The 16,525-nt window shown below is 29.2% G+C and overlaps 1 long non-coding RNA gene across 1 annotated transcript; it reads left to right on the plus strand.

Moving 5' to 3' along the window:
• The first annotated feature begins 350 nt into the window (after nucleotides 1-350).
• LOC136089393 (uncharacterized) lies at nucleotides 351-2,839 on the plus strand. Its single transcript, XR_010643010.1, has 3 exons — nucleotides 351-1,170; nucleotides 1,256-1,381; nucleotides 1,539-2,839. It is a non-coding gene; the product is annotated as an uncharacterized LOC136089393 (long non-coding RNA).
• The last annotated feature ends 13,686 nt before the right edge of the window (nucleotides 2,840-16,525 follow it).

The following is a 16,525-nucleotide window of genomic DNA, read 5'->3' on the forward strand; positions in this document are numbered from 1 at the left end:
ATATATAATAATACCTTTAATAGTTTCACAAATAAAGTTCTAAAAGCGGTTGATGACTTGTTTAGAAATATTGTAAAAAAAGTTACAACTTTTTTATTTTATTTTGTAAAAGCTTTAACTACTTTTTATAACATTTTAAATTAATAATCGTTATTTTAAATGACAATAAAAGTAGATAAATATTACATATCAAATATCATCTTTCAAGGAAAAAAAACCATAATGAGTCTAGAGTTTCAGTTTGTTTTTGTTGCTGTAACAAAACAGAAAACTACTCTCTTCGCAGTATGCCATCATTGGTGACACTTTTTTTTTCCCGTGAATTTTGGGAAGTCAGACGAGAAAACTTTGGTTTTTGCGCTAATGCAATTTTTCATCTACCGGAACAAATATGTTCCTGCGGCTTTCCTTTGATCTTAATGAAATATCGTAATGTTTCGGGGGGTTTTATTTTAAAAATGCGCTAAAATTTATTTTATTTAAATTAAAGTGCTATTCAGAAGCTATATGACAAGCGAAAAGGATGATTTATAGTACATTTATATACTTGTGAGTTATTTTGTATTAAATCTTAGAAGGATTACCAAAAATAATCTTTAATAGCGCTCAGCAATTGTGTAGATTGTTTCGTTTGCCAACCAACAGGCAGTGAAAAATCAATCGTGTTTCAATGTCTAGCTTTTTTACCTTCACTTTAAACTTGTTAAGAGAAAGACAAGCACCTGATAGTATTCGATATGAATATGTATTAAGATAGTAAAGTTTTAGTTGTTTCTCCGCTTTTGAGTTAAATGAAAGATCAAGAAAACATTCTTATCAAATCAAATCAAATTTATTCTGAATAAAAGATCTTACATCAAGGATATTTACATATAGTAATGATACTAATCTCAAGTAAACACCTATCAAATTTAATTATAATAAATAGTTTAAATAAAAAGAAAAGTAAAGTCAGATAAAAGGTGATGATTTTAAGATAAGAAAGAAATAATCCATCCAGTCGGAATCACGTGACTATATTGCGACACCAAAACTAACCATATTGAATTGGGGGAAAACAAACTATTCTTTTATACGCGAAGTTTTTAAAAAGCACCATGTCCTACAATTACTTTGAAACTTTATCAAAAGAAGCAGCGGAAAGATATCAGCGAAAAATAAATATTTTAGGTGATTTTACTTTATTTTTACATACTCTCTGTTTAAATAAAATAATGCATTAATTGCTGTTTAAATATAATTTTGGTTATTTTAGGATTCACTGCTGTTTCACGCAATGTAAAATTGGGACTTACGTCACGAGTCTAGCAAAAACAATTTCCGCATAAAAAGTTTTATAAAAATTTTGGCAAATAAAATATAAAAATTCAATAACTTTATAGTAATGGTTTTTTTTTTCTATAAACGCTTTAATCTTCAAATTAAAAAAATTTACAAGAACTATCTTTCTTGGTTAAATAAATATTTACTTTAAACAAAATAAAAATAAACATTGTTAAAATATTTTAAATGATTTTGGATGACTTTTCTGTTTTTAGCGATTTTTACGGAAAACCTGTCTTGGGCCAACCGAGATTGACTAACATAGCTACATGGCTGATGGTTGAAATTTGGAACATTTATCAATGAATGTCTATTCTATCAGATTCCAACGTCATCCGTGTGATTTTATTACTATAGCTTAATTTTTAATGCATTTATACTTTTAAATTTATTTCTTTTAAATGTAAAATATTAATTTTTTGATGGATGACGTTAGTTATTAAAATTTCGATCTTTTATGCAGATGAAAATATAAAAATTATTTTACGTACCTCTTGCTATGTTAGTCAATATGCTTTTAAACTTGGCATGTTTTACAACAAATTGTTTTAATTTTACGCTTAAACTTGTGTTAACATTTCTAAGCGATGACGTAACTTTATTGCGTTACTTCCCAAGCTATTTACTAACGAATTTTATTGAAACAACTGTTTCGGCGAGACAAATTTTGAAAGTATAAATATAAACAAAGTTACGCGAAACTTTCTCTTTGGCAAATTGGATTAATATATATCAGATAAGTTGTTATATCTTCTTTTATCTAGTGCATTTACTTGTCAGTCAATATTATTTTATTTGCTTTTATTATATTATTATTACTACGTCAATATGTATTCAACTGAGAAGGAATTTTTGAAAGTATGCATTGGATGGGAAGACGGTTGGGAAGATAAATGTAACTTTCCTTTTGTTAAAAGAATAATTAACGCAGATAATATCACTAATAATGTCATTTCTATTTTAATGACAGTCTTTAAATTAAGAGGGGATTTATTTAGTTTTGTGAGTTTTATTTTGCCATCTGATTTTACTTTGCCTACTTTTAATGACTTCGATAAAATGTGTCTAAAGTTAGCTCGCCAAAAAAATAATTATAAAGCAAAAGATTTTAAAGCTTTAAAAAACAAAGCATTTTTTAAAATGCAACTGTCTCCAGCTCCACTAACAAAAAAAAGAAAATCAGCAGATGCAGATTATATTTCAATTTTAAATATTAATAAGGAACTAAGTAGTCAAGTTGACCAATTATCTTCTAAAGAAGAAACTTATATGGAGCAAATGGATAAATTAAAATTGCAGGTAATAAAGTTGGAAACTGAAATTACAGATTTGAATTCTAAAAACAAGACTCTTGACACACATAATAACTCATTAAGTTCTCAACTAGAGACTATGAGTATTAGGCTAGGAGAGGAGGAGCAGTTCCAACTTATTTTAAAAAGACAACTTAAAACAGCACATCGTAAATTTGCATCTGCTCGTAGCTGTAATTCGAAATTGCTAAAAAAAATAAAAATTGCAAAAGAAAGCGGAAAAGTTAATACAAACCAGAACAGTTGCCAAATTTGCAAATGTTCGGTTAGCGGTAAGGATTTCATTGTGGTGGATTCATATTTAGACTATGATAACATTGGTTCTACTGAAGTGTGTTCTGAGCATGGCGAAAAATCTTTTTATAGAAAAGGTCTTTGTCTTATTTGTGGCCATCGAATTCAATTGTAAAAACAAAAATTTCAAAACTAATTTATAAAAAAAGTAATAGTAGAATAAAATATTCAATTATTAAATTTAACAATGTTATAAAAGGATCAAGTATGTTTAAATTAAAATACTTTTATTTATAATGTGTATCATTATAAATAAAATTATGTATTATACCCATTATTATCTTTAGAAATTGATTCGAATATGCTTCAACAGCTACATTAGCATTACCGTTTCAGTCTTATAAAGAATATTTTCTTTCTGGTGAAAGAATGGAATACAATATAGCTTTAACTTCTTGTACAAAGAATGCTTCTGCTACCTCAAGAACAGATTATTGGACCAACAGACAACTAAAACAGTTTCTTGCTTATCAGAATCCACAAAATAAATGATTCTGATAAGCCTCTGCAGCTACATAAGCATTACAGTTTGTTTCCGTCTGATCGTAAAGAATTTGTTTGTTTATGAATGAACAACTAACAAGAACAAACATAAGTTGTTTAATGATGCATCATTTGTTAAACATTACTCTTGAAGAAGCATAAAGTACATTTAACATTAGAAGTCAGCAAGATTATGAAGAGTATTTTCGTTACGGAATGGAAATAACACTATCAATTGCATGTACAAAGTTGATTTACTACTTATATAACATATACCATTATATTAACTTAAAAAAATATATTTATGACAACCACAAAAACGAGTTATTTTAATTGCCTTTATTGCTATGTCTATTTATAAAAAAAAGTTGTTTGTTATTTTTCTACGGAAAAGAGTGTAAAGACATTATACAACCGAAATCGAAAACAAATAAAAATTTAAAAAAAAAAAAATTTGCGTATTTTTTCCCCCAGCTAATTTTGTGCCTGTATCAGTTCACATTTAGTGTAAATAAAGTTTATGTGTTTTAAAATTGGTCTAACTATGTTTATATTACATTTAAGTCATCAGAAATACAATTTTTCCGATTATTTTTGCTAAAAAGTACCATAAAAATTTCGAAATTTAGCCAAGTTCGTCATTTAGCGCATTTATTCAAAAATCAAAGGAGTCTTTGATTATTTTATTAAATGTTAAAATATAAAACATTTAATTTGTGTTCATATTCTTTTTACAGAACGAAATTATCTTAAATATTTCAAAAGTTATGCAAGTTTTAGTAACACCCCTTAAGTAATTATTTTGAAAAAATAACAAGAAGCCGTATTTCCACTTTGAAACAGCCGTGACCACATACAAATTCTTTTGACTGAATTTAAACATTATCATTATTGTCATTTATGTTGTATACAATAAGATCATTATTATGCAAGAGTCTCTTTTTTATGCTATCAAGTCGAAAAAAATCATGTTCTTTAAAGCTATCTAGTCCATTTGATGTTGTATACTGGACGATGACAATTTTGTTGTTCTGGGTTTAGAAAAAGGTAAACTAAGACAGGTAGCTGGTATGTTGGAAAAGACAGTTGGTGGCTCTGTAGGACGTTTTTTTCCACGATAAAATATAAATGATTTGCAATTTACAGGCCAATTAAGTCGGCACACTACTGAGTATTTATTTACAATCAGATTTTTTCTTGGGATAGCTTTTATCCACTTTTCTTTTTCGTATTCACCACAAGGAAATCGATAAGCGGACACCTTTTTAGTTGATGACGTATAACCACTACTACTGCATAGAACACAACATTTTCGAGGCATAATTTATAACTTTTAGTTAGATAAATATGTTGTACTTTACAAAAAGATTAACCTTAACTGCCATTTTCTCGTTGCAGATTAAATAACGCTACACAGTCGCTAAAAATTTGTGTTTAGACCAATCGCATTTAATTATAATCATCGCAAAACAAAAATATTTAATTCCATCTAAATCTATCCATTGAGAATCGGCCTCCAGTGAAAAGATATTTTAACGCGATGTCAAGGCCTGTATTTCAAGAAGGCCACGTATTGAAATGATGATATTGAAATTGTATCTGGATAAAAACTTTTAAAAGTTGACAGCAGGCTTGTTTAAAGCATAAAACAAGCCTTCTGTCAACTTTTATATATTTTTTTTATTGGTTTTATATCATTTTATGTAGGATAATCAATTTACATTTACATACAAAATCAATTTACATACAAAATACATTAAATGAACCTAATTATAAGAACTTGTTAGTTTAAAATGTTTAGGATTGAGTTACAATGTTTTAATCTGTTTCTTTATTTTCGCCACAGCAAGTTCAAAATTGTAAGCTAATTTTTACGTTTTAATAGTTCGTATTAACCTTACTATTTTATATATGTTATGAAATTATGTAGTTAATACTATAATAATTAACTAATAATAATATTGTAATAAATAAAATTTGTTCAATTTGTTGTTAAGAGTCATTTTTTATAAGAATAAGGCAAGTTGAAATAGTTGAGTTAAAGAATTTGCTTGAAAATTTTAGGGGTATCTTTAAATCATTTCTTGAGGAAAACTTGAAAATTTGAGACCATAATTCAAAGCGGTTCAAAAGTTATTGCGGTTCGAAGTTTCATAAAACTTAGACTTGATCATTTTTCAAAGTTTTCCATGCTTCTGTGCAGCAACTTCATGCAGTTAAAAAAGTTGTTTGAAATGAGAGTTTTTTAAATATCTGCAACATACTTTTTTCCGTTACCCAAAACTAACGATAACGCAAATTCTGTACTTTTGAGTACCAAGTCTCTGCTTCATCTAGGCTTATATAAGTATCATAGCTATCCGTAAATGGTCCCAACCTCAACTTTGAGGACCAAAAAAAGGACCGATGGGGCATTAATCTGCAAGGTCTCAGGTATCACCAGATGTAAAAATTAAATTTAATCTCTATAGCCAAAGGAGAAAAGCACATTTAAAGTTTTATAGCACTTTGCGCTACTGATCGCACTCGGAGCCCCATTGTAAGCCTATTTTGTTTTTTTTTCACCTTTGGGCTATGGAGTTTTTAAAAAATATCAAAAACTCTTTATATATATGCGTTGGCTATAATCCGACAAAAAATCAGCTCTTTAACACTTATGGTTTGTGTACAGAAAACACATAGTTAGCGGCATTTTTTCTAATTGTTCTGAATTTAAAATACATGAAAACCTCTTTATATTTTAGTTGTTAAACCCACAGGTTTGCTTTGTTGTTTTTGTTTAAATTATTGACCAAATATTGTAAATACAAAATAAGATTAATTTTTTTTAAACTTATGATATTTTGTGAAACTATAAATAAATTGTTATAGTTTATAATATAAACAAAAATTTCAGACAAGAACATTTTATATTAACAAATGTTATATCAAGTATTTTTAGAATAAAATTCTAGATATCACTGTTTAACTGTTTAAAAAAAAAATTATTTAAAAAAAACGAATTCAAAGATGCTTGCTGTTAAAGTCAATAACACATTTCAGTAACTGGCCTCTATAACCAGTGTGATCAGGGTTTATTTTGTACCTAGCCCATTGAGCACTGAAGATTCAATGCAAGGCTTCTGTTGATTGCTCACTAAAAATGCCCAATGCTGTACCCTTTAGAGCAATAAATTTAGGAACATGGTAGAACACTGCATGGGCTTTTGGGGTGACTAAAACTGGGAGTTAAAGGTATGAGTTCTTAAAGTCTTTGATATGTTGAACATATGCAGTATTTAATGTTCTTCCAAAACAGGAGCTAAAAATAATCTTAAAATGTTGGAGTGTTTTTACAAAACCAAGCATATGGTATGCCTTTTCTCTTTCAACAATTCTTTGCAAAACATCCATATTCTTCAAAAGCTTATGACAATTATTCCCAACAAACTTTCCACAATTTTCTTTCTCATTGAATGTTTTGTATTGCATCCTAATGGATCTGAAGTTTCTTGGAGTTCCCTGTTCTTTGAGGTCACTAGATTTAACATCACACCAACAGCAAAGGTGTTTGCTTGAGTGAGACTGAATCCTACAGATGATATTGGCTAACTTCATTCACATGCAATAAAAAAAGGCACATCAATTTTCCTAAATAAACTTAATTTTTTTTTGACATTTTCATAGGTTTTTGAAACATTTTCAACAACAGCAACAAGTAGCTGACGCTTGGCACTTGTTTCTTTCCAATGTTCTACTATCAGTAAGCTTTTGTCATTTGAGGCTGAACTTGTTTTGACACTTTGACATCCACTATTGGAGATAACACTCAAGCTGAACTTGAGAAAAGATACTCCACCATCAATACCTAGTTTGATGAGAGGGGGTTGAAGTGATTGCTCTAACTCTGAGAATTGAGTTATAAAATTCCCCTAAACTCTTGCAGTAAACCTTCACCAAATAATCAGCTTTTGTTGATGGTTTTGTAAGTGAGATCTTGGAAACTTTGAAAAAACTTTCAACCTTTCGACTAGCCATTGTAAAATTTTCCCTAAATTTTGTTTCAACAATTTTTGAATTTGTAGTCTTGTTTAATGTTACAGCCAGTTCTTGCATCTTTTTATTTAAAAAACCAGTATTGATTTGAACTTGAACCATGTCCCAAGTAGTTAGAGAAGTTCTTGATATGCACTGAGCATTGAAGGGACCTGGAGTAGTAGTTAAAACTTTACTACTTTCTCTGCTCAACTTAATTGTGACCTGTAGAGAGGATACCTTTTGAGTTATTACAGAGGATGCAATTTTTTTCAGCAGTTCTGGAATCAGTTGCTATCATTTTCTTTAAGTTTTCAAACTTGGTGGCTTGTGAACAATCATGTGTTGTTCCTCTTTTTACTTCACTGATACAGTTTGAGCAAAGTTTATCAAAGCTTCTTGATGGTTCTTTCAAATCTTGATTGGTTGAAAAAGTGAGCTTTGTAGAATTTCCTTTTAGTTAGTTAACCTGGCAAATTAAACAATTACAATAATCAAATCCTCTGGTCTTTGGTCTAATAATAACTTTGTTAAAGTCATGTAGCTTGCGAAGAGGCAAGTTTCTATCGCCTTTGTCATGCTTTTGTATCATTGCTCTGCAGGAATTGCATATGCCCAATGGAACTCTATCATCCTTAAAATCAATGGAATTTCCAGAAAAAATATTTAGTATTCTTTTCTTGACGAAATCGGAAATATGTCTGTCACATTTTGAAAAACTAAAAAAGCATACATATTGCCGACAATTTTAATGAGTTTTCCTTTTATATCGCACTTCGGTGGTTAAAAAACTGATCTTTGAAAAATAACTTCAGTACAGGCTTGTGTTGGTAAAAAATCTTTTTAGTTATTAAGGCTATTGATTGCTAAAATGTAATTACTTCGATGTTGTGGATTTTCATGGAAAATAAGAAACATTTGTTTTCACATTTTAAACAGTAGAAAAAACTTGGTCAAGGCAATAAAAGATTTTAGGAGTTGCTTCAATACAAGAAAAAAAGCACAACAAGGTTTGATTTATATAAAAAAAACTTGATTCTAACATTAATTTTGAAATTATTTGATAAATTACCAATTAATTTTGAATTCACAATTCTAAAGTAATATTTACAACAAGAAAAAAAAATTTATTATATCCAATATTTGGTCAATCATTTTAAACAAAAACAACAAAGCAAACCTGTGGGTTTAACAACTAAAATATAAAGAGGTTTTCGTGTGTTTTAAATTCAGAACAATTAGAAAAAATGCCGCTAACTATGTATTTTCTGCCCCATATTTTATACAAACTTGGGCAAAAAAAGCACTCCTTTTGCAGACAAAGTACACACAAATGTGATGTCTAACAACCATGAATCCCATATCCACTAGTCACATGATATTGTTACTAAGTTAGTTATTTGATGTAACTTTGAATCTTTAAAAAACATTTAAACCACAAAAAGCTGCCATATTTTGACTGTTTTTTCAAAGGCAAGATTCCTACTTTAAGAGCTATACCTTTGCACAGATAAAGATATGTTGCTTCTATTTTTTTTTCCTGAAAAATACATGCCAAAGTTTCATTCTATTAAATTTTGAAACTTCCATAGTTGATAATAAGGTTAGAATTAAAATATAAAGCATCCGCTGTCTCGTTTTAAAGAGGCTTTTAGTGCCATACCCTATACTTTAGGTCCCTTTACACAAACCACAAGTGATTTTTTGTCGGGTTATAGCCAACACATATATGTAAAGAGTTTTTGATATTTTTTAAAAACTCCATAGCCCAAAGGTGAAAAAAAAAACAAAATAGGCTTACAACGGGGCTCCGAGTGCGATCAGTAGCGCAAAGTGCTATAAAACTTTAAATGTGCTTTTCTCCTTTGGCTATAGAGATTAGATTTTAATTTTTACATCTGGTGATACCTGAGACCTTGCAGATTAATGCCCCATCGGTCCTTTTTTTGGTCCTCAAAGTTGAGGTTGGGACCATTTTTGGATAGGTGTGGTATGTTATAAGTTTTTAAGGACAAAAAACTTATAACAAACCACATTTTTTTATTACTGCAAGAAAAAAAATACGGTCGAACTGATTTAAAACTGAACCTTAGTCTCAAAATCATGTCTCAAAACCTCACCTGCTTTAAAAACGATAAAATTTATGCTAATTGTGAGAAGCAAACGATGAGTAGGTACAATCTGCGGGGCGGGGCGATCAGCGGGGCGGATCATTCAAGTAACACGGCACTTTTAATAGTTAAACTTCTGCAAACGAATTCAACCTTACCAAACTTATTCTTAATTTTTTTTTTTAATTTAATGTTCATAGTAAAATCTAACTTTTCTTAGGCATAGTTTATCCTTTACTTAAGGCTCTGCTACAGTATAACAAGATATCTTATTGATGAATATGAAAGGACATCTAAATGTCATTTAATATTATATTAAATATTTTCAAGATGTCTTTTAATATGCAATATTTTTTTGAAGCGAAAAATTGTCTTTCCTATTATAATTTATTTGAAGAGTTATTTATTATTGTAAAATGGCTCCATAGCAAACTTACATGCTTATGTCTTTTTTATATTATGCCAATGTAAGACATATTAAAAAAATCTGCAGATTTTTTATGATTTTTAAATGTAAGCGCCATTGTGCTTTCATTGTACTTGCTTAAAAACAATTATTAGTAGTAGTATATAAAATTTAGCTATGTGTTAACAGCGAATGAATCAGAAACTCACTTTCACTACTCACTTTTGATAGTGTAGGTATATACTAATAAAAATAATAAAAAATTTAAACAAAAACTACTATGAAGACTTAAGACCAAAAGTAGTTTTTGTTTAAATTTTTTATACTTTTTGTATTAAAAATTTTATTTTATTACAATTTTATTTTATTACAATTAAAACTTATAAGTTAATTTTTTTACAATTTTATTTTTTAATTTTAATATTTTATTACAATTAAAACTTATAAGTTAATTTTTTTAATACTAAATATTTGTCTAATTTGTTCTTGAAACTGTTTACATTTGTTGACTTGTGGCAATGTTGGGGTGTTAGCCAGGAATATATTTTATAATAAACAGGAGTATATCTATAATCCCTGTTCCGAGCCCTCATGTAACCCAAACATCTAGCGCTGAAATGTGTGAGACATATTTTCAAAGCTATAATTTTTTTTAACTTTTTTATAAAATTAAAATCATGATTTTGCAATGAAAATAAAGTTATAATATTTTTTTCTTTTTTTTGAAAGAGAATCATCTCTAACTCAGATAAGACAAAATTTTTACAGCGAATCCTTATCACAAAAATCTAGATCTTCCTATATTTATGAACAGTAATGTACTCAATGATTCATCAACCCTTCGTCTTCTAGGATCAAATCTTACTTTTGATCTTGACCATCTGCTAAGGTTGTATCTCTTTACCATGTTTGCTACTTTATTACTCCTGATTTTTTTCTTTATCTCTTTAAATCTCTATTAATTATAGTACCAAAAAAAGATAAAACTTACATCAATGAGGACCTCAAATGTATTATTAATTAGTATAATTACCCGACAAAAAGTTTATAACATTAAAACAATAACATCGTTGGTTTAACAATAAACACAGAGTAATTACTACCTAGGTAGCCATTAATTTGTGTTTGTTGTTGATAATGAAGTTAGATTAAAGTATTAGTTAACTTAATTATCAATCTTAATTAATTAATATAATGTCAATATCTTTATTCAATTTATTTTAAATATTATTGCATACATGTTCAACATAAATTATATTTATTAATATGTTATCGTTCTAACTTTATTATCGTTCTAACTTTATTATCAATCTAAATTTATTACTATATCAATCTTAATCGTTCCACTAATACATCAAACTTAGCCATTTTTAAATTGACCAATTTGCTTATCTAAAAAATAAATAATTTTTATGACAAATGCCCTCATGTAACTATGTAACTTAACATGAGTGCAGTTTTTGCCCTCATGCTACGCACATTTTGTGACATAAAATTCGTAAGATAAAAGCATTCTGTGCAACATAATATTGTTATGCGGGCAATATTGTAACATGAAGGCAAAATTCGTAGCGCCAGAGCTAGGCAATTTGTAAAATGAGGGTAACCAGGATTACTACTACTACTACTACTATACTACTACTATTACTACTACTACTACTACTACTACTACTACTACTACTACTACTACTACTACTACTACTACTACTACTATACTACTACTACTACTACTACTACTACTACTACTACTACTACTACTACTACTACTACTACTACTACTACTACAACAACAACTACTACAACAACTACTACTACTAAAAAAAAAAAGATATTGAATTTTGAGAACTTTAAACCCATTGGGAATTCTACAGTATACTCAGTGCCATTTGGCTAAAGATTCGGCTAGCTAACACCCTTATATGTTCCATAAATTTTCTTTTCTGTTTATAATGAATTTGTATCTTGGTATAAACTTGGTTTGTTCTCAGCTGTATTTTTTATTAATACCTCTGCATGTTTTAAACTTTGTTTGTTTGCACATATTTCTGCTCTTTTAACGCAACAGTATTGGTTGTTCTGATTACCGTCATTTAATTTATATGATGAATTCCAACAATTCTAGCAATTTCTACCTTTTTGCCTGCCATATATATTTTTATTTTATACTGTGGAACCCACTAACTGTACAATTGATGAGTTGTTAAACCATGCTTTGGTGATTCTGGCTACACTTGCTCTTTTTAATTTACACAAAAGTTTAAATTCTCCTTATTTGTTGCCAAGTGATGTTGCATGTAAATATTGTGGTTGTTTATTGTATATGCAATGTATATGTATATATATATATATATATATATATATATATATATATATATATATATATATATATATATATAATTTTTAGACGATTGGCAGGCAGATAGATATAGGTGGAAGCAAAATGGGTTCAGTAAAATTCCTCGGGGTTTGCCGCTTTACACAAAGATCCATTTTGCCACAGTTACACCAACAGGAATTTCAAATGATTTCCAGAAGTTCGTGTACTGTGATCTGAGTCAAACAGATCTTGCTGTTATTCATTACATCAGTAACCATGACCTTGCAGTTTTAGTTCCTCATGGTAAATATATCTTGCATTTTGACAATGGTTTTTTTATTCATTTTAAAAATTTTTTAAAAATTTTTATTCATTTTATTCATTTTAAAAGTTTTACGAAAGTTTACTACTAAGTAAAACCTACTTTAAATAAAAATTTTAAATAATAATATTTTTAATTAAAATTCATTTTGTGTTTCCCCCTCTCTTTTTCATTCTAAACTTTGCCTGGTTCAGCCCCCCCCCCTTTTCCCTGTTTTATGCTTCATACGCCAGTGTATACACACACACACATATATACATATACATTTATATATATGTGTGTGTGTACATGTATCTATATTTCAGGTAATTCCAGAAAACCAATCAAGTTTTTACCAACAGCGTCTTCTGTGCGAGATGCTATTGCTGATTCCCACAGTTACAAGGACCTTCTTCTCGATTGCAAGGATAGCCAGGTCCAATTTTTACCAAGAAATTCATGACAGTTTATGCGTACATGCGTAGTGTAAAAGTCGCTAGTATGAAACTACTGAATCTTTTTTAACTTTACATGAACTGGCATTCATGGTTCCAGGCTTTGTGTGGTCCATATCCACTTATCCTGACTTGTCAGTTTTGTTTGAAATGCAAAATTTAATCAGTCAATTTGTCATGTGCTCTCAAAACTTTTTATTGTATGATAGAACATTTTATTTAGGAGATTTTCATTTATCCATTCTAGTGGCTAAAATAAGCTGTTTTGTTGAGAAGCCTAGCATGCCTGTAGCATTTGTTTTACATGACAAGAAGTTTGATATTGTGCATAAAAGTTTCTTCAAATCTTTAGAAAAAAATTACTGGTTCTAAATCAGGTTGTGATTGTAACAGACGGTAAGATTGGGGTTAGCAAAGCAATAAAAAAAGTATTACCAAATGGAATCTGGTATATTGCTCCAATCACCTTTTGTCTGAAATAGAGGTTTGGTTAAAAAAACACAGTGCTTGTCATGCAGAAATAGTTGTTTACATATCTCAAATGCAGGAGCGTCTCAGATGTGAAAGTGAGATCTGTTTAAAAATTAAAATTGGTGCATTGAGACCTTCTTGGAGCGAAGCATTCTCAATTTATTTTTCTGACCACTTACACTCACGTATTTTAATATCTTATATTGGTCACCTCAGATTTGTTGGTTTAACAAATAATATAATTACAAATAATGTATCGGAATCACTAAATGCTGTCATCAAAAAGTTTCAGGATTGGAAAGAAGCGCCTGTTGATTCAATGGTTGTTGCAATGCGTTGCCTTCAGACCTTCTATTTGACAGAAATTAAGCAGAGTTGTAGTGGTTTTGGACCCTACACTCTCATTGACAGCAGTCTCCTGATCCGTATGTCGCATATAATATATAACAACTTGTTTGTTTAAAACCTTACTTGTAAGTGTTTTTTCCTTTTGATTTTATAAGTATTTAGTAAATATTTACAAATATGCAATATACTCACAAGTTAATAATGATGTTTTAAATTGAAAATTTAAATGTTTTAGATAACACAGATGACATACAAAAAGTAAAAAGTCCAGAGCTTGTTATTGCAGAGCTGGAAGCAGCTGCCAATATACCAATGCTTTCTGACACATTTAATGTTGTACATATTCCAAGCCTTAAAGTTTTTACAGTCTCTGCACCTGACGGAAATGTGCATGTTGTGAAGTTGCATTATATCTAGAAAAGAGAATGCAATAAGGAAACATCTTATCTACACTAGAAATGTCAGTTTTAAAATTTTTATCATTTTTAGTAAAAAAAAGGTGACAAAAAATCAGGCTGTATGATGCCAAGAAAAGACAATTTAAGTTTTATCTCTGCACCAGATGCACATGTCTTGAAAATTACAGAAGGACGTGTCTTGAAAATTATAGAATAACACAGTTCCCTGTTGATAGCTATAGAACTGTTAGAAAAAATGTAGTTCGAACCTCAAAATACTCTTTGTATTGTGTGTGTCATAGCATTTTTAATCGACTGACTCAATGATTCAGTGTTTAAATTGGAATAAATGGTTTCATTCTTTATGTGTAGGTCTATCCAAATCAATGTTTAAAGAGTACAAGGCAAGTCTGCACAAGATTTAAAAATGCATTAAATGTTTGTAGAAAACTTTTTCATATTCTTTCAACTATTCTTTAAAATATTTGTTAATGTAAATTTTAATATATTGAAATAACTAGATGAAACGTTTACTAGAATGACTAGATGGGTTAGAATAGTATTTAGAGTTATAACAGTGTTTAGAGTTATAACAGTGTTTAGAGTTATAACAGTGTTTAGAGTTAGAACAATGTTTTGATGACAATGAGTACGAATAATGTTTAGAGTCAAAACTGCGTTTAGAGTTATAACAGTGTTTAGAGTTAGGATAGTGTTTAGAGTTAAAAACATGTTTAGAGTTATGGCAGTGTTGATAGTTGCTTAGAGTTAGAAAAGTGTTTAGAGTTATAGCAGTATTTAGAGTTCAAATAATTTTTAGAGTTAGCATAGTGTTTAGAGTTAAAACAGTGTTTAGAATTAGAACAGCCTTTAGAGTTAGAACAGTGTTTAGAGTTAGAACAGTGTTTAGAGTTAGAGTTAGAACAGTGTTTAGAGTTAGAATAATGTTTAGAGTTAGAATAATGTTTAGAGTTAGAATAATGTTTAGAGTTAGAATAGTGTTTAGAGTTAAAATAATGTTTAGATTTGGGATAGTGGTTAGAGTTATAACAATTTTTATAGTTCAAACAGTGTTTATAGTGGGATAGTGGTTAGAGTTAAAACAGTGTTTATAGTTAAAACTGTTGAGAGTTTGATCAGTGTTTAGAGTTATAACAATATTTAGAGTTAAAATAATGTTTAGAGTAAGAACAGTGTTTAGAGTTATAATAGTGTTTAGAGTTATAACTGTGTTTAGCGTAAGAACAGTGTTTAGAGTTTTAGAGTTATATATGTTAATAAATGTTAAAGGATGCGACATTGCTGAAAGGCAACATCATTAGCAAATATATCCACTTAAATTTTTTATTTAATTGTCGAGAAGATCATTGATATAGAAGAAAAATGAAATAATTCTGGACCAAGCACAAAAGGCTGCGGAACCAGAGGTTACTGGAAAAGAGAAAGATTTGTTGAGCTTCAAGGACAACTTGAAATTCACATTTTTCAATAATTTAAAAGACTTTCTCAAAAGCAACATATGAAGAAAGCTTATGAAGAAGCATGCAGTCCTTTATGTAAAACTTTTGATATGTCAAGACACTTACTGCCTAAATCCTTAAATATATTTTATATATATATATATATATATATATATATATATATATATATATATATATATATATATATATATATATATATATATATATATATATATATATATGAGGTTCTCGTTGAGAGAGGGTTGTAACCACAAAAAGCAGCCTCCTCTACTGTAATGGCCTTCTCGGCCTTGGAGAGGTGAATAATAAAAAAATAAAAAATATATGTGTATGTATACGTATAGATCTATAGTTTGTTGTCTTTGGGAAAAGCGGAAGGAAAAAAGTGATTCTTACGCCAACACATACGTCACTTTTAATTACTTTTGACTTTCGTCCAACATTTGCGTGTTGGACGAAAGTAAAAACCATTAATTTAATTACAAATAAATCGTTTTTTAAAAAAATCACAAAAGCGCAAATTTAATTGACCAGTATGTTTTATAAACATTCTGAATGTTTTTAACAATATAAACAATGTTTTTATTTTTATTTTTTTAATAAAATGTTTTTATTTTTATTTTTTTTTACTGTAAATCATGCGTGGAGTGTTGCTACATTGACTATCTTATAGCCTGACTTGCAAGGGAGTGCTGCTACATCGACTGACAAATAGCCTGACTCGCAAGGGAGTGCTGCTACATCGACTGACAAATAGCCTGACCCGCAAGGGAGTGCTGCTACATCTACTATCTTTTAGCCTGACCCGCA

This window comes from Hydra vulgaris, chromosome 13 (genome assembly GCF_038396675.1).
Source record: "Hydra vulgaris chromosome 13, alternate assembly HydraT2T_AEP".
In the NCBI taxonomy this organism is placed as follows: domain Eukaryota; kingdom Metazoa; phylum Cnidaria; class Hydrozoa; order Anthoathecata; family Hydridae; genus Hydra; species Hydra vulgaris.